This window comes from Mycteria americana, chromosome 9 (genome assembly GCF_035582795.1).
Source record: "Mycteria americana isolate JAX WOST 10 ecotype Jacksonville Zoo and Gardens chromosome 9, USCA_MyAme_1.0, whole genome shotgun sequence".
Taxonomy (NCBI): Eukaryota; Metazoa; Chordata; class Aves; order Ciconiiformes; family Ciconiidae; genus Mycteria; species Mycteria americana.
The window spans coordinates 41,867,794-41,881,718 of NC_134373.1; the positions used below are offsets into that span (position 1 = coordinate 41,867,794).

General features: G+C 44.8%; 1 protein-coding gene across 2 annotated transcripts in view; it reads left to right on the plus strand.

The window, feature by feature from the left end:
* The first annotated feature begins 6,499 nt into the window (after nt 1-6,499).
* Nucleotides 6,500-13,925, plus strand: part of LYPD6B (LY6/PLAUR domain containing 6B) — a 53,355-nt gene continuing 45,929 nt past the window's right edge. For both annotated transcript variants that reach the window (XM_075512239.1, XM_075512242.1), the window contains exon 1: nt 6,500-6,723. The gene's annotated coding sequence lies outside the window, so the exon portion shown is untranslated. The remainder of the gene's footprint in view (nt 6,724-13,925) is intronic.

The window sequence follows — 13,925 nt, forward strand, 5'->3', positions numbered from 1 at the left end:
CTCTCTGTCAGGAGACATACAGAAGGATTGTTTGGGATTTGTATTTTTTCAGCCTTTCATTTTATAATAAGTTTTCAAACTCTACTGCAATTACTTTCCTTACTTGTTGTATAAGATATGCACGCGTCTGCTCTTCAGCATATCCAAGTGCCAACCAGCAGAGAGAAAAATCCTGTTAACAGAACAGAGAGATAAAAGGGAAAAAGAAGTTAGACCTTTGGATAGGGTTTAGGGATGTATTTAGGTAAGACATAATGCTATGCTACAGGTGGCAAAGAATGAATTTCATCAAGAGAATTGTTTCATTATGACTGTGCCAGTTTGTGGCCTGGAAAGACAGATCTGAAAAAATTCCTCTCCAAAACGTAGTAACTGAAACCGTGATTTCATGAGTAGTCAAAATTGTGCTTTACGTGACTCTCATTTCATCGCTGTTACGTGGCTCTTTGGTTGCTGTGCATGACGTTTCCGGGAAGTGTAGGTATCGGTTGATTTGCCACGTTGCATATCTGCTTTCTAATCTCAAACATCCACTAATAACCATTACCTTTCTTGCTCTCTTTTGACAGGTCAATTCCACTTAGCATGTTAAGGACTGTCATTAAGTCACTAGTTTCTTTTTTTCCCCCTCTTCAACCTGATCCACCTCCCGTTCATCCTGCGCTTCCTACAGCCATCTGCAATGCACTGGTCCCAGGTATTTTGAGCTTCGTAGGATCTCCACATGTACAGAAGTGTTCAGCTCAACTCTTCTACAGATACTTGTACAATGTATTTAACATAACCATCTAAGTAATGATAGGAAGTCTGCCACTCAGAATCTCTCACTGACTGCGTTTGACCCCTTGGCGCTGGTTAGGTTGGGGCTTCTACACTCAGATTGATGCTTTTTCGAAGTCCTCTGTTGCATCAGTAAATCCCGACTTCTGGCATCAAAGAATTAATTATTCAATGACCAAGTGCCATCAAAGGCAGGTGATTGTGCTCTGTCATGACTGATTTACTGTATAATATACATATTATTTTATATTTTTAGGGGATGAAAATGTGCTGCTATATGGTTTAATTTTACTGCTTACATTTTCAGAAGTAAATTTCCCCGAAGAACCATTTGTAATATCCTGATAAAATCTTTGGACTGTATAAAATAACCTTTATTGCAGTACCTGGTAAAGATCAAACGGGATGCAGAGAAATCTGTTAGTATAGATCTAGGTTTTGAAGTTTGGTAGTTACATGAATATATCTGTGTGACCTATCTTAAAATTAAGATCTGATCTGCTTGTAGTTCTCCCTACAGTGGTGGGTTTTCCTGGAGTGTGATGGCTAGCCATGTGTTTGTAAGCATTGTTCTCTATGAAATTTTGAAGACTTTCAGAATGCTGTGGAAATCTTGTCTTGGAAAAGCCGACAAGCATCCCCCCTTTCCCCTTCCCGCATGCCTGCGGCAAGCCCCAATCTGCGCACACCGGAATTCAGATACCGGAGTGAACAGTCCCCTGCCAGAACAGACGCTACCTTAAAGAAACAAAAAAAGTAATTCCCCCAAAACCCCGGCCCCTACCTTAAAAAAGTGATACAGAGAGAGACCAAAAGGAGGTGAGAGTTACATACTCGAGCTGTCCTTTGCAGACCAGATTTGGGAATACGTTTGTTAGGAGGGGAAGAGCATATTGCAAGGGGAAAAGAATGTCTTTATAAGTTACAATACGCAAGTCGTCCTACGGATGGTACGCTTGTGCGCACGGAGCCAAGGATGAGACCGCTTGCCTTTCTTGGATCTCTCTTTCGTGCCAGACAGAAAGTTTCCATCTTCTCAGCAAGGGGGCACTGGAAGCGTTCTGGGAAGGTTCCGCTGGCAGGCAGAAGCTACTGCTCCTCCTCGCTGCCTCCCGCTTCTGTGCCACACACACATATCCTCCTCGTTCAGATGGGCGTAGTACGCAACGCTACGGCTTCACGAAGCGCGGATTCTAGGAAGGTTATGGCCGAGCCCTCTAGTCTTGTTTTGCAGCCCGCTAGTCTTGTTTTGCAGCTGTTTGCTCTTATTAATTTGAAATTGATTTTTTTTTTTAATTTCTGAACGTGTTTGTTAGTAGACGTAGAACTATTTAGTTAATGTAGAGCGTTTTGAAAGATTGTGAATTGACTTTAGATTTTTTTTTTTCCTACTGAAATTACTTAGGTTGTTGCAAAGTAAGTTGGACTTAATTTAACTGTTTTTTTAAATGTTGCACTATTTTGGGGAGCATTTTGCTAAAAATATTTAATGAAGTTGAAAATTTGCATGTATTTAATTTATTTTGTATTTTCCAAAGTTTTATATTTTTTTTCCTTCTCTATGTGCATGTGCACTGCCAGAAAAATGAACTGTGAACTTGCCATATGCAATCTTTAATAAAATTACTAATTCAGAACTATTCTCTGCTATCTTATCAGCTGTTCAGAGCTGAAATTTCTACTATGAACTAATGATCCTCTTGTTTTGGTTCTAAAACAGTTGTCTTGGAAAAGATACCAAACTTAATTGCTGTCAAAGATTTTGTATTGTAGTAACACTTTCGTTCTGTCTCTCAGATTCAAAGTTCGGTATGGAAGTATATTGCAGATGCAGCATTAGCTTAAACAACTGTATTAAGTTCCTCGCACCATCACCATTAGTTACGTATGGCAGTCGAGACGGCTTTCTTCAGCTTGAGTAATAAGTTAGCTTTGACATCTCTTGATTGTGCTAGTGCTGATCAGCCAGTCAGTTCACCTAGCTAAAATAATCTAAGTTTCTCCAAGTTAACTTTTACATCAAGGCTTTCTAGAACTGAAATGCTGAGAAGATGCCTTAGGCTAAAATCCTCCAAAAGAAGTACAGAAGATATTGGCTCGATTGGAAATTATTAATTCTGTCAATTGAACTTGCTCTGCTTATGTATAGATTCTTGTTTTGTAAGCCTATTTTAATTAGGCAACTTAAGTTTGTATTGCGTGTTGTATATTCAACTTTTGTACCATTTTTAAGTCTTACACATTTTATACATAGAAATGAAAACCACACATCTGCTCTGCAGAGATCAAAACCTGTCTCCTGCTATTTCCACTACTTGATGCTATCTTACTTTCTTTGCTCTTTGAATGTTGTGTTATATTTATTCTAGGCTAATTTTAGAGTTGTGATTTGTATAGCGCAAATTAAATTTCACATCTAAATGTCATGCATGGGACAACTTCTGGTGGAAATACTGTTCACAAATGGAGAACGTACTTCAGATGAAACTAAGGTGGATATTGTTCTTTTTTCTAGTAATTAAAAAGTATTCCCTGCTCACTTGAGCTTCTCTTAATGATATGTTCAAATATCTTGTGTTTGTCCTTGAGTTCATGTTTCATCAACTTGTTTTCTCGAAAGCAAGGAAAGTTTTAAACCTGGAAAGATCTGGGCTGATGCATTTTTAAGTTTGTATTTAACTCAACAAGGGTGAGAGTGGATTATCCTGAATATATTGAAAACTAAAAAATAAGTCACAAAAAAACCTTTGCTATAATAATTTCTGCCTACAGAACCTTACGAGTAACTTTAAAATTTCATATTATGAAGCCTAATGGACTAAGATGCACATTTGCCTGAAATTTTGATAAATAAGGCTTGGAAGTAAACAAAATAAAGAATTTTAAGCTGAACGTTGTTTCATTTGAATAAATGGGTATTTAAAACAAATAGTCATGCAGGTCCAAAAGGAAAAGGAGGCCTAATCAAATTTCTGTATTGGAAAAGAAAGGCTTTCTGTGTAAATATGAATGAAGTACATCTCAATTGGAAATGGAAGGAATCCAAAAATAAATTGGCAGGATAATCTTAATCTGCCCTTGCTTTGATTTTTCGTCTTCACTGTGCCTGTACGAACTGCGAAGTGCACTGGAGAACATCCGCTGTGCAGGATGGAACACCGCTCCACCAGTTCCTCTCTCGCTCTCACTATCTTGTCCACCGAAACACTTTTCGTTGTGGGAGAACCACAGGGGTTGAGGCATTCTGTAGAATTATACATGTCTAGTTTGTAAAGTGTGTAACGTGTACTGCAGATGTGTATTCTCTGGGCTCTATGTATCTTTACAGTAGTGTTCAATTTAGGAAAAAATAAATTGTGGACACGTTTTGCTGGTAACAAGGGGAAATTTTTTGCCATTGCATCAAACGATGCTGAAATGTATTAAACTCTTGATAGCAGACCTGAACCCTCCTTCCCCCATCCCATGGAGATAAGTCTTTTATCTTCGTTCTAAAATTCTATCAGAGATGGATGGATACACTGGCAGACTGCATGATGTATCATTCGAAAACTGTTACAGTGGAAAATAAAATTGAACTAAACTTTGCGGTGTGCGTGTTGTGTGACACGTTCTGTACAGCATCTCTGTTCCAGGGGCACTCTGCCCCTGCCCGTGGCGCGTAGGAGTGACCCGTTCAATGGAACCACGCTTGAGAGTGTGCTGGAGTCCACATCTGAGGATGCTGGATTTTAGCTCTTCCTCTAAATGTGTAGAAAGTAATTAGAAGGCTTGGATAACCCCCTGGGAAACGAACACAGGTTTGGGGGAGGGGGGGGAGGATAAATAATTGCATCTTCTCTACTACCTCTCCATGGACGTCTTCCTTCTTCCTATTCTTTTTCAGTAGCCTGGAGGATGACGGGGAGACTCTTACCCTCTGCATGCACCTCCATTTTTATAGGAATGTTACACTCACTTTTTATATAGTGTAACAGAGTAAAAGTTCCTGCGTCCTTGCCACCTCCCTTAAGTCATATTCGGGAGCTTTATAAACAGCTTATTTTCAGTAATTATTACTCTGAGCATTTCTCAATTATATCGTTACTTTTATACTCAGCAATGCAAATTGATGGCGCTCCAGAATTTCTGTAGAAATGGATTGCTCTATTTTTGCTGCTGAGTAGATTTCTAATGAGGATTATGTGGTTTTGCATCATTACTTACGTACGCTCACGCTGCTTTCACTTGGGGCCTGCGAGGAACCCAGAAGCGTTGGAAGCCACTTACAGCCAGGCTCTGTCAGTGTTCTTGCTGGTGACGGGTGGCTGATGGTGACCGATGGCCAGCGTGGCAAGCACAGGCCTCTGAGAGCTGGGTAAATGCCACCGAGCAACTCAGCGTTTAGATGCACTGACTACATAGATGTACTAATATAAGCATGATGATTAAGCCAGTATGTTTAGTAGGGCAGACCACTGTCCTAGCAGACTTAGAAATTAGTCTTTTAAAATTGGGAGTCAACGATTTCTAAATCAGAATGAACTTTTGATGATGATGCTGCATGTGGAATGACGAGCTTTGGCTCCATCGGGGATGACGAGGCTTTCCAGTGTAGATGGTTTATACTGGGGAGAGCAGCCAGGGACTCCCAGGCGTTCCCCACTAGTCCTGCAGACAAAGGCAAACGCTGTACGGTGCCACGCCACAGAGCTTTTTCCATGAGTCAAAAAGATGCACCCTTTAAGATCTCTTAGATAGAGCTTGTGCCTGGAGGATGAACTCAATTATAGAGCAGACTGTTCGCGAGTGTATCCCTACAATTTCATTTTCAGAATGTTGGATTGCATGAGTTAATTAACTCTATCAAAACAACACAAATTATCGTGTCCATTTCCAAGATTGAGCTTACACCGGAGTACAGTGAAAAGCAAAGGATAGGGGTTTGCATCCCTGGAAGAATGCTCGCTGCGTATCTATCGCTAGCCATCAAAATACTTCTTAGCTAAAACTTACATGCTTTATCTTCCAGCAGAGCTGAACTCAGTGGAGGCTGCATTTATTCAATAGTTTTGGCTTAAGATACCCGATGGTCATACTTTATCAGCTCGTACTTCACGTGCTTCCGATACCTGGGGCGGGCTGGTGCCTCGGCCCATCAGCCGGCCCTGGGGCAGTGGCGTTCCAGTGGCCATCTCCATGCCAAGGAGGCAGCTGCCAAGTCCCAGCGGGTAAGGGTGCTTTGGGGAACTGCTGAGCGTCAAGTCTGTTCCTGGGGATAACGCTGGCAGCATGTCTTACTCCTGCCGGCTCCTGGATTGGCAGCCTTCCTTCCATTCGCTTGAAAAGGGTGCTTTGGAATTTACAGTCTCCTCAGAGCAGACGCCCAACATCTTGAGCGCTGTGAAGCCGATTCACAGCAAGGAGTGCAGAGACCGAGTCCCTCGGCTGACCGCACGCCTAGGCTGAAAACTCCCACCCCACAGCCAAGCGCCCCGCAATGCACCGCTTCGCTACCTGCTCTACGACGTGGCTTCAGGGGCGAGCGCCCGCGTTTGCCCCGCAGCCGCCGGACCCTGCCGGGCGGGGGCCCCCGGTGCGCAGCGCGGCGGCCGGGCCCTCCCGCCGCCCGCCTCTCCCCGCAGCAGCTGCCAGGGCCGGGAGCCCCCTCCGCGACAGGCGGGGCCGCCGCCCTCCCCTCGGCTGTCGGGGCGGGCGCTGCTCCGGGAGGGGCCGCCTCGGCCCCCGCCACCGCGGGGGAAGCCCACCCGGCCCGGCGGGGCTCGGCGGCACCGCCCGGGGGGGCGGGCGCGGGGGTGTCCGAGCCGCTCGCTCCCCGCCCCGGCCCCACCTCCGCCGGGCAGGCAGCACCGCCCGCGGAGCCGGGGCGCCACTGCCGCCGGCCCGCACCGCCCGCCGCCTCACGCCAAGCCCGCGCCGCCCCCGGGACCGCCGGCACCGAGGGTGAGTGTCCCCGCCGGGCAGCGGGAGCCCCCGGGGGGCGAGGAGGGGAAGGGGCCGGCGGAGCGCGGTGCCGGGGCGCGGCGCCGCCTTCGCCTCCCCTCAGGGCGTCGTGCCCGCCGGGGGTGAGAGGCGGGAACGGCGGGTGGCGGGCGGGCGGCGGCCGTTGCCGGGCCGAGGCCCTTGCCGGGCCGGCTCCTTGCTGCCGGTCCCGCTCGGGCCGGCCCGCCTCGGCGGGGCCCTCCCAGGTGGGTGAAGAGCCCGGCGTCCCCGGGCCCCGCCGTTAGCTGGGAGCGGGAGATGAAACCTCAATCCCCTGGCTGGGGGAGAGCGAGCAGGGACACTTGCGGGAGGGAGCGAGACTGTGAGAAGCGCTGGGTGTTCGGCGTCAAGTGCTTCGGATCCAAAATATAAACCATGTTTTATAGGTGTGTTGTAAAATTGCAGTTATTACAACATTGCTCTTGATGATTATACAGCTGTAAAAAAAAAAAAAAAAATTGCTCTTCATTTTTCACAGGTATGTCAGCAAAGTTTTCACTCTTTTTAAAAGTAAGTGCGTTAGGCTTCACCGTAAGAAATAACAAAACGTTAAAATACGTACGTAATGAAGCAAATACAAGTCAGTAACAGCCAACCACCGTGACAGCCGGTGCTGGGCTCACGCTGGCAGGTCGTGGAAGCGCTGCCCTTTGCATGGCGTTTCTCCCGAGAACCGACGCGGGCTTCTAGTACGTATTTCTTAGACACGAATGCATATTCCTGTGTTGAATTAGGCCGTAAACCCCTTGGAACAACACCCAGCAGTGTTTGTGTGGCAGCGAGGGCGCCGAGGGCTTGGTTCTGTGCAAGGCCTATGGGTGCTCTGGTAATACGGTTAATAAAAACAGTCCCAGGGTTGAGGAGTGTACGCGGTTCACGCAGATAGAACTGGTTTGCAAGACTCAGCTGGTTGATTCCTAAGGGCAATCTCAGGAAAATAGGTTCATATGATTTCCCGTCTGTCAGAGGGTAATGCGGGTAGAGCCTGGAACCGCAGATGCAGAGATCAGAGCAATTGCAAAGAGCCATGTACTGCAACCTCTTTCATAAATACAGTACTGGTAATCCCAGATGCTCAGATAATGAGTCAAGTTTCCCTCCCTCAATAAACATGTTTTTGTTTAAAATAATAAAATATTAAATGCTGAGATCGCTGTTTCTCAGGTTGGTTTTGAACCTCTAAGGTTAAAGTTTTCAACTTGAAGCTATGAACCTCCTGATTGCGGCACCCCATTCTGCCTCTCCTCAGCTGAGTTTTTAAGAAAAGGACAAAAAATTAAAGGTTTACCATGACAAAGAATAAAAAGTCCTCCCTCACGTTTGAGAACATGTACACCAAGCGGGAGAAAGAGAATTCCAAGCTGAAAGAGTATGTCCTCATTTTGGTGCGTCTGCCTCGCATTGCCAGTGCCAGTCGGTACCCCGGCCGAGCGCGGCCAGGCCACGTACCAGCGGTACAGTCCTGCAGGTGAATTCCAGAGGTAATTGTAGATGGATGTTTTACAGCATGGATGAAGGGAGTGGTCCTGTTTGTTACAGCGAGCACGGCTTGGTGATTCATCAATCTTTGCACGGCAATACTTTTGCTTTTCTAGTCAATCCACAGTTAACTTGGCTACTGGTGTTGCTCATGAGAGTCCTTCCCTCTTCTCATCATGCGTTACTTGCTTTAAGTCAATTAGCATTTCCCAGCGTGATAATTGCAGCATTCTGTTTGCAGCCAGTCGCATCCTCTCCATGACATCGCATAATCCTAGGGCCTTTTGCCTTAGCCTGGTTTTGACAGAGCCACATCTCCAACGCTTGACATCTGGCATTCTGGCTGTGTGATGTTAACTGTCAGGAGTCCGGTAAATCCTGTAATCAGCTTATGTAGGATGGATCCCATGTGTTGATCCTCAAAACACTTCTGATGAATTGCATCCTCTGGCTGGCACCAGGTGCTGGATGCTTTATCTGGCAGAAAGAAAAGAGGGGAGCGTAGCCAAGGTGAGGGGAGATATGGTCTCTTTGTCGGGGAGGCGTGCAATTGGCAAGTGCAAGGTGCTGCAGGGGAAAGAAGCTGTGTTACAAGAACGGGCGCCTTTTCCTGCACCCTTGGGAACTCTGGAGAAGAGACACCTGTACCTTGCTAACTCATAGGTTGATTCATGCCACGCAGTCAATTTATCACGATCTCTTCCTGCCTTGTTTTCCATTTGCCCGAGCTTCAGTTGTGGGAGAAGAGATAGGGAAAGTTTCCTTTTATACTGTTTATACAAGTTGTGTTAATTACGGAGGAGAGCCCTGTCTGAACTCAGGAGCTGCAAACTTGGGTTACAAAGCAGAAGTCACCGAGTGCGTGCTGTAGTCCAATGCATCTCACCCATCCCTGCCCGATGCTTCCAGTGCAGGCAGCAGGTGAGGAGCTCGGTAGCGGAGGTGAGAGAAAGAGAAGGGCAACACCTTGCATATTAAGGGTGCTTAATGTCTCTCAAGGAGAGCAAGGTAGTTGAAGTGTGAAGAATTTTCCAGGGCTGTCTGTCATTTCTCAGTCCAAATGGCCCAAAGCTACACCAAAAAACCCCACCTCCCCTCTACCTTACTAGTTTGAGGGGTTCTTTAGAACAAAAGTCCTCCATCTTAAAACAAATTTTGCTGCGTGAATTCTCAGACTTTAGAAAATTCCCCTTCTTTTTTTTAAGTCTAAATTCCTCAATATTTTCTTTCCTTTCTTCATATCCCGTAGCTGGATTTCATAGATTCAAAGGAAAGGAATGCTTCAGTTATTCATGTGTGTGACTCAAAGGACTTCTGGATGAGGTGCATGTCTAACAGTTCAGAAGTGGTGAAAAGGTACGATAGTGCTGCGCCAATGAACTTCAGGAGGAATTTCAGGTTGCAGCTTTCCTTAAGGCTTGAGTTGTATTGTACGATCCATGTGTTGTTGGCAGTTATTTTTCCATGAATTGCTGTGAGAATCTTTTAGTCTAAATAAAAGGCTTCATCTTCTAGACTTTGCACGTGCTTCCAGCAGACCTCTGAGTACCGGGCTGGTTATTCTGAGTGCCAAATGCTGAAATGAAGGCTCAGTAGAACTGTTCGCATTTGTTGTTTTTCTCGCTCAGAACCTAGCACCCAGGAGGAGCCGGAACACAAGGCACGAGCTACGAGCCGTTTTCACGTTGAAATGGCACCGCTCTAGCTACGCCAACAAAACCAGACTGGGATTTCTTCCCTGAAGCGTGGGGCTTTTTGATGTACCGGGTTTGAACTACCGGCTTTGGAGAGGAGCCAAATTAGGGTAAAATGGCGTTCATTCGGGTTTTTTGGTCTAGATTTTGCTTTGATATTTAAACAAATCTGAACTGTTGTGTGAAACCTGCTTGAAATAAACTAACAAAACCCGTTGTTAATAGCACTTCACAGCTCTGGAAATGGGCAGTAAAGGATTAGCACATGGGTCTTTTTGTTAAAAGAGCTAGGCTCTAGCTATATTCTGACTTGCTGAATGGTTCTAGACAAGTCATTTATCTTCTTTCTACCTGCTTCTTGTCTCATTAGTGGGAATAACGATGACTTTTCTATTTGCATGAATTGCTGTGAATATTGATCAGTTTGTAAAGAATTCTCAGTGCAAACAGCACTGCAATGATAACGTTATTAAGGGTGCCAGTTTCACCCCAAGAAATGCAAGCACGTCAAGCTTCCCCATGTTTCGGTCTAACCGTGTACTGTAGTACATATGGAAGGTGGAATTCTCTCCTAGTAAAGATGGCGATAAGTCAAGTGGAGGTGGTGGGAAAGTCCGGGATGAAGGTTTTCGCTTGAAAGTTTCTGTAAACCCTATAGCATGTCTAGAAAAAGTTATTTTCAGTGTCGAGTAGTCCAGCTTTAAACTAAATTATCAGAGCATTTAAAAAAAATTCTGAACCCTTATTTCCTTTTCTGTTTTTTCTCACAGTCCATAAAATGGTTCGATAACAAATCCCATCTCTCAAAAGTGCAGTGAGAAAAAATTGTCTGCTTATATGAAATGCTGAGATAAAAACCCAAAAAGCATTGTACTGTAGCAGTGCTGTTTATTAATCAGTGAGTTACGTAAAGTCACTGTACTGTGGACTGGGACCTCACTAGCAGTCACAAACGCTAGTTTGCAGTTTATACATGTGACACGTTCACGGCTGGTTGAACCCCATCCCGCCCTCAGTGCTCTCGCTGGAGAATTGCGGACCCTTGGATCTAATGGCAGGGCTGCATTTTGTAAATATTCCCTAGGCCCTTGCAATCTAAATGTGCTGGCTTGGCCAAGACCTGTTATTTAAGTGTTTAAGCTAACCCAACTGGTTTGAACCGTAATGACCTACAGATCAATCAGATCATCGTCTCTGAGGTGACCGTCTGAGCTGGGGAACGGAGGAGATTGCTGCTCCTGCCGGGACGGCTGGCCGGGGCCAGGGGTTGTTTCCAGTGGCAGCTCTCAAGCCAGAGGAAGGTCTGCTCCATCCTGCAGAATGTCTCTGCTGGCTAGCTTCATGGAAAGAAGTCTAGATCCTTCATTTTTTAAAATAGGAGTGCATGCTGATAAGCAAAATGGGAGCAGATGCTTGCCATAAGTAGGTGAAAAATCAGATGTATAAATAGATTGAACTTACTGCTTATTCAAAATTTGGAAATGTTGTTGTTTTCACACTCTTAATTTGTTTTGCTCGTAAATTAGTGTGTCTGTGAGAACCGTTTTCTTTCCGATGTCAGTCCAAGTGGCCTTGTTGTGTCCCTATAAAGAAATTTGTCTACCTTCCCTGTAGCCTAAGAAGATTACACTGGTATTTCCAAATGATAGAGAAGCTAAGACTGAAATCCTTAGGCCTACCTTGGGTGATATAGATAGAAAACTAACACCAGTTATAGGAATGATGCTTGATTTGTATCTATGTATTTGCCCTAGGTTGAAATGCAAGATGCTGTAATTTCTGCCTGTTATTTAAATGGAAATTTAAACAAACAAAAAACCCTCCATAAAATATCCACTGTCTTCAGTGGTCTGTAGGCCCTTGGTATAATAATAATAATCCCTTCCAAAATCGCTCCATGAAATCTTGCGGCGCACTTGTAGATTATCTCTTATTTGTATCTGAAATACAATGTAGTGTTCAAGCTCTGGACTGCGGCGTGCATTTCACAGTTTGAAAGAACAGGTTGCCATACTAGACTGCCGCATAATCTTAGATCTGTAGAGCTGCCTCTGGCAGTGATGAATAACTAATGCTTCAGGGAAGACTAATATCCTCTATTATGCACCTACCCAATTGGGCAATGTCAAAAACAGAAAGATGGGCGTAAGATTATCTTTCTGACCCCTGCAGATCATGCCCTGAAGTGTGGTGATTACCCTTCTCAGTCTAAACATGCATAAGCACAGATGGTAGGAGTTACAGTCATCTAATCCTTTTTTTGAAAAATGCTGCCCCAGCTTTGTCTTGATGTGAATAAACCTGTTGTGGCAAATTGCACTAATTCAGAGCTCAACTTAGTACGCAGAAATGGAGCTAAAAGCTTATGAAATAGAGAGAAATACAGGCATACGTACCTTGTATCACTGAGCTAGCTACCGTGGTAAGCATTACGTGTATCCTCTCAGCGCTTCAGACCTTGTTTGCAGGTACTGTTTGTGCCTTAGACGTCAAACTTCATTTAAGGCCAGCTACGAAGAGGTTTGGTGCCTTCATAAGTGGTGCCCTTGGCACCAAAGTTACAAGTACTCCTTGTAAGGTGTGAGCGTGAAGTGTTGATGCTCCTCCTTTCAGCTGGTAACTAAGAGAATCCCTTTTGGCCATAGTTTCTTACAGCCACGTTTTCCTTAGCTCATAGTTTCATGGCTGCAGAGCGTCAGGTGGGTGTTCGGGTCCGGGCGCTGTTCTCTGGCTGGGGTCATCGTTTTTCCTTGAAGTCCACTGTCTCCATCTGTTGTGCCTGGCTCAAGTAGTGTAACATCTTCCTTAGCCTCATCATTACAGTTGTTTCTGTAGTTTCCAGCTCTTTGTGGTTGCAGGACTGTGTCGGATAATCCTCTAATGGGCGTTTCATCCACGAGTGGCAGGACAGAGAGCGTTATCAGACGCTTGATCTCAGCTATCCAGGGTCATGTGGCTGCTCCAAAATTTGAGTCTGCTCAGAGGGCAGGTCCTGTATCCATCCTTTAAAACTAAGCCTACAAATCAGACATTTAAAAAAAAATTAAGATTACAGTGGTTCTTCCCTCTGTGGGACTGTCAGAGAACAGACTGCTTTCCAGACACTGGTGCACTGGGATCAGAGAGTAAATGGTGAATTTTATTTTACACGGTATACCTGAAGACATGACCCTTTCTTAGTCTCTTTTTGGTACACGTCAGTTTAACGTTCCACTTGTGGTGGGGTGCAAGTTCAAGGTAATGGTATCTCATATGCCTTACGTGGTTTGTAGAATCAAATTAGAGGATGTTTATATAAACATGTAAAAATTATTTTCAAGTATATAAAAAAAAAAAGGCAACAGCACAGATTCTACAGAAGTCGAGAAAGCAGTTTGCCAAACAAGCTAGAGGTGAGAGATGCTGGCACAGCAGCTGCTCCCCTGGGATATCAGTTATTAAAACACCATGTGGTTGTAAGGGCTGGGGAGTCTCCCGGTAAAAGCTAATTCTGGATGCTAATTTCGGCCTTGGGCTGCATTCTCTTCCTGTTATTTTATTTTTTTAAGGTTATTACAACACTGCCTGATATCAATCTAGTCTGATAAAATTCAAAATTCACAGCACAGAAGGGAAAGATTATTGCAGTTCGCAGTTTCAGGGAAGAGCCTTCCTGTGGTTTTTGTTGTTGATTTGGGTTTTTGGACAGTCCTTTCTCCCTTGGGAACTTCTACCAAGGATGCTCAACACTCTCCCCTGCTTCACACCACCACCTCCCATGTCTGCCTCTCATCCTGTTGAAAACTTGCTTCTGTTGTCTTTTCTAGCAGGTGATAACCTGTATTTAGGCTCATAGCTGTTTGAATAGTGATCTTCTAATAGCACCTCACGGAAGCTACAGTAATGACTACTTGTCACTGGGCAGCTACATTCTGATGATATCATTTGTTTAATGAAAGGCTGTTGGATTTATTCTAGTCCGAGGGTTTTTTAAATGTTTTTTTGCTTTTT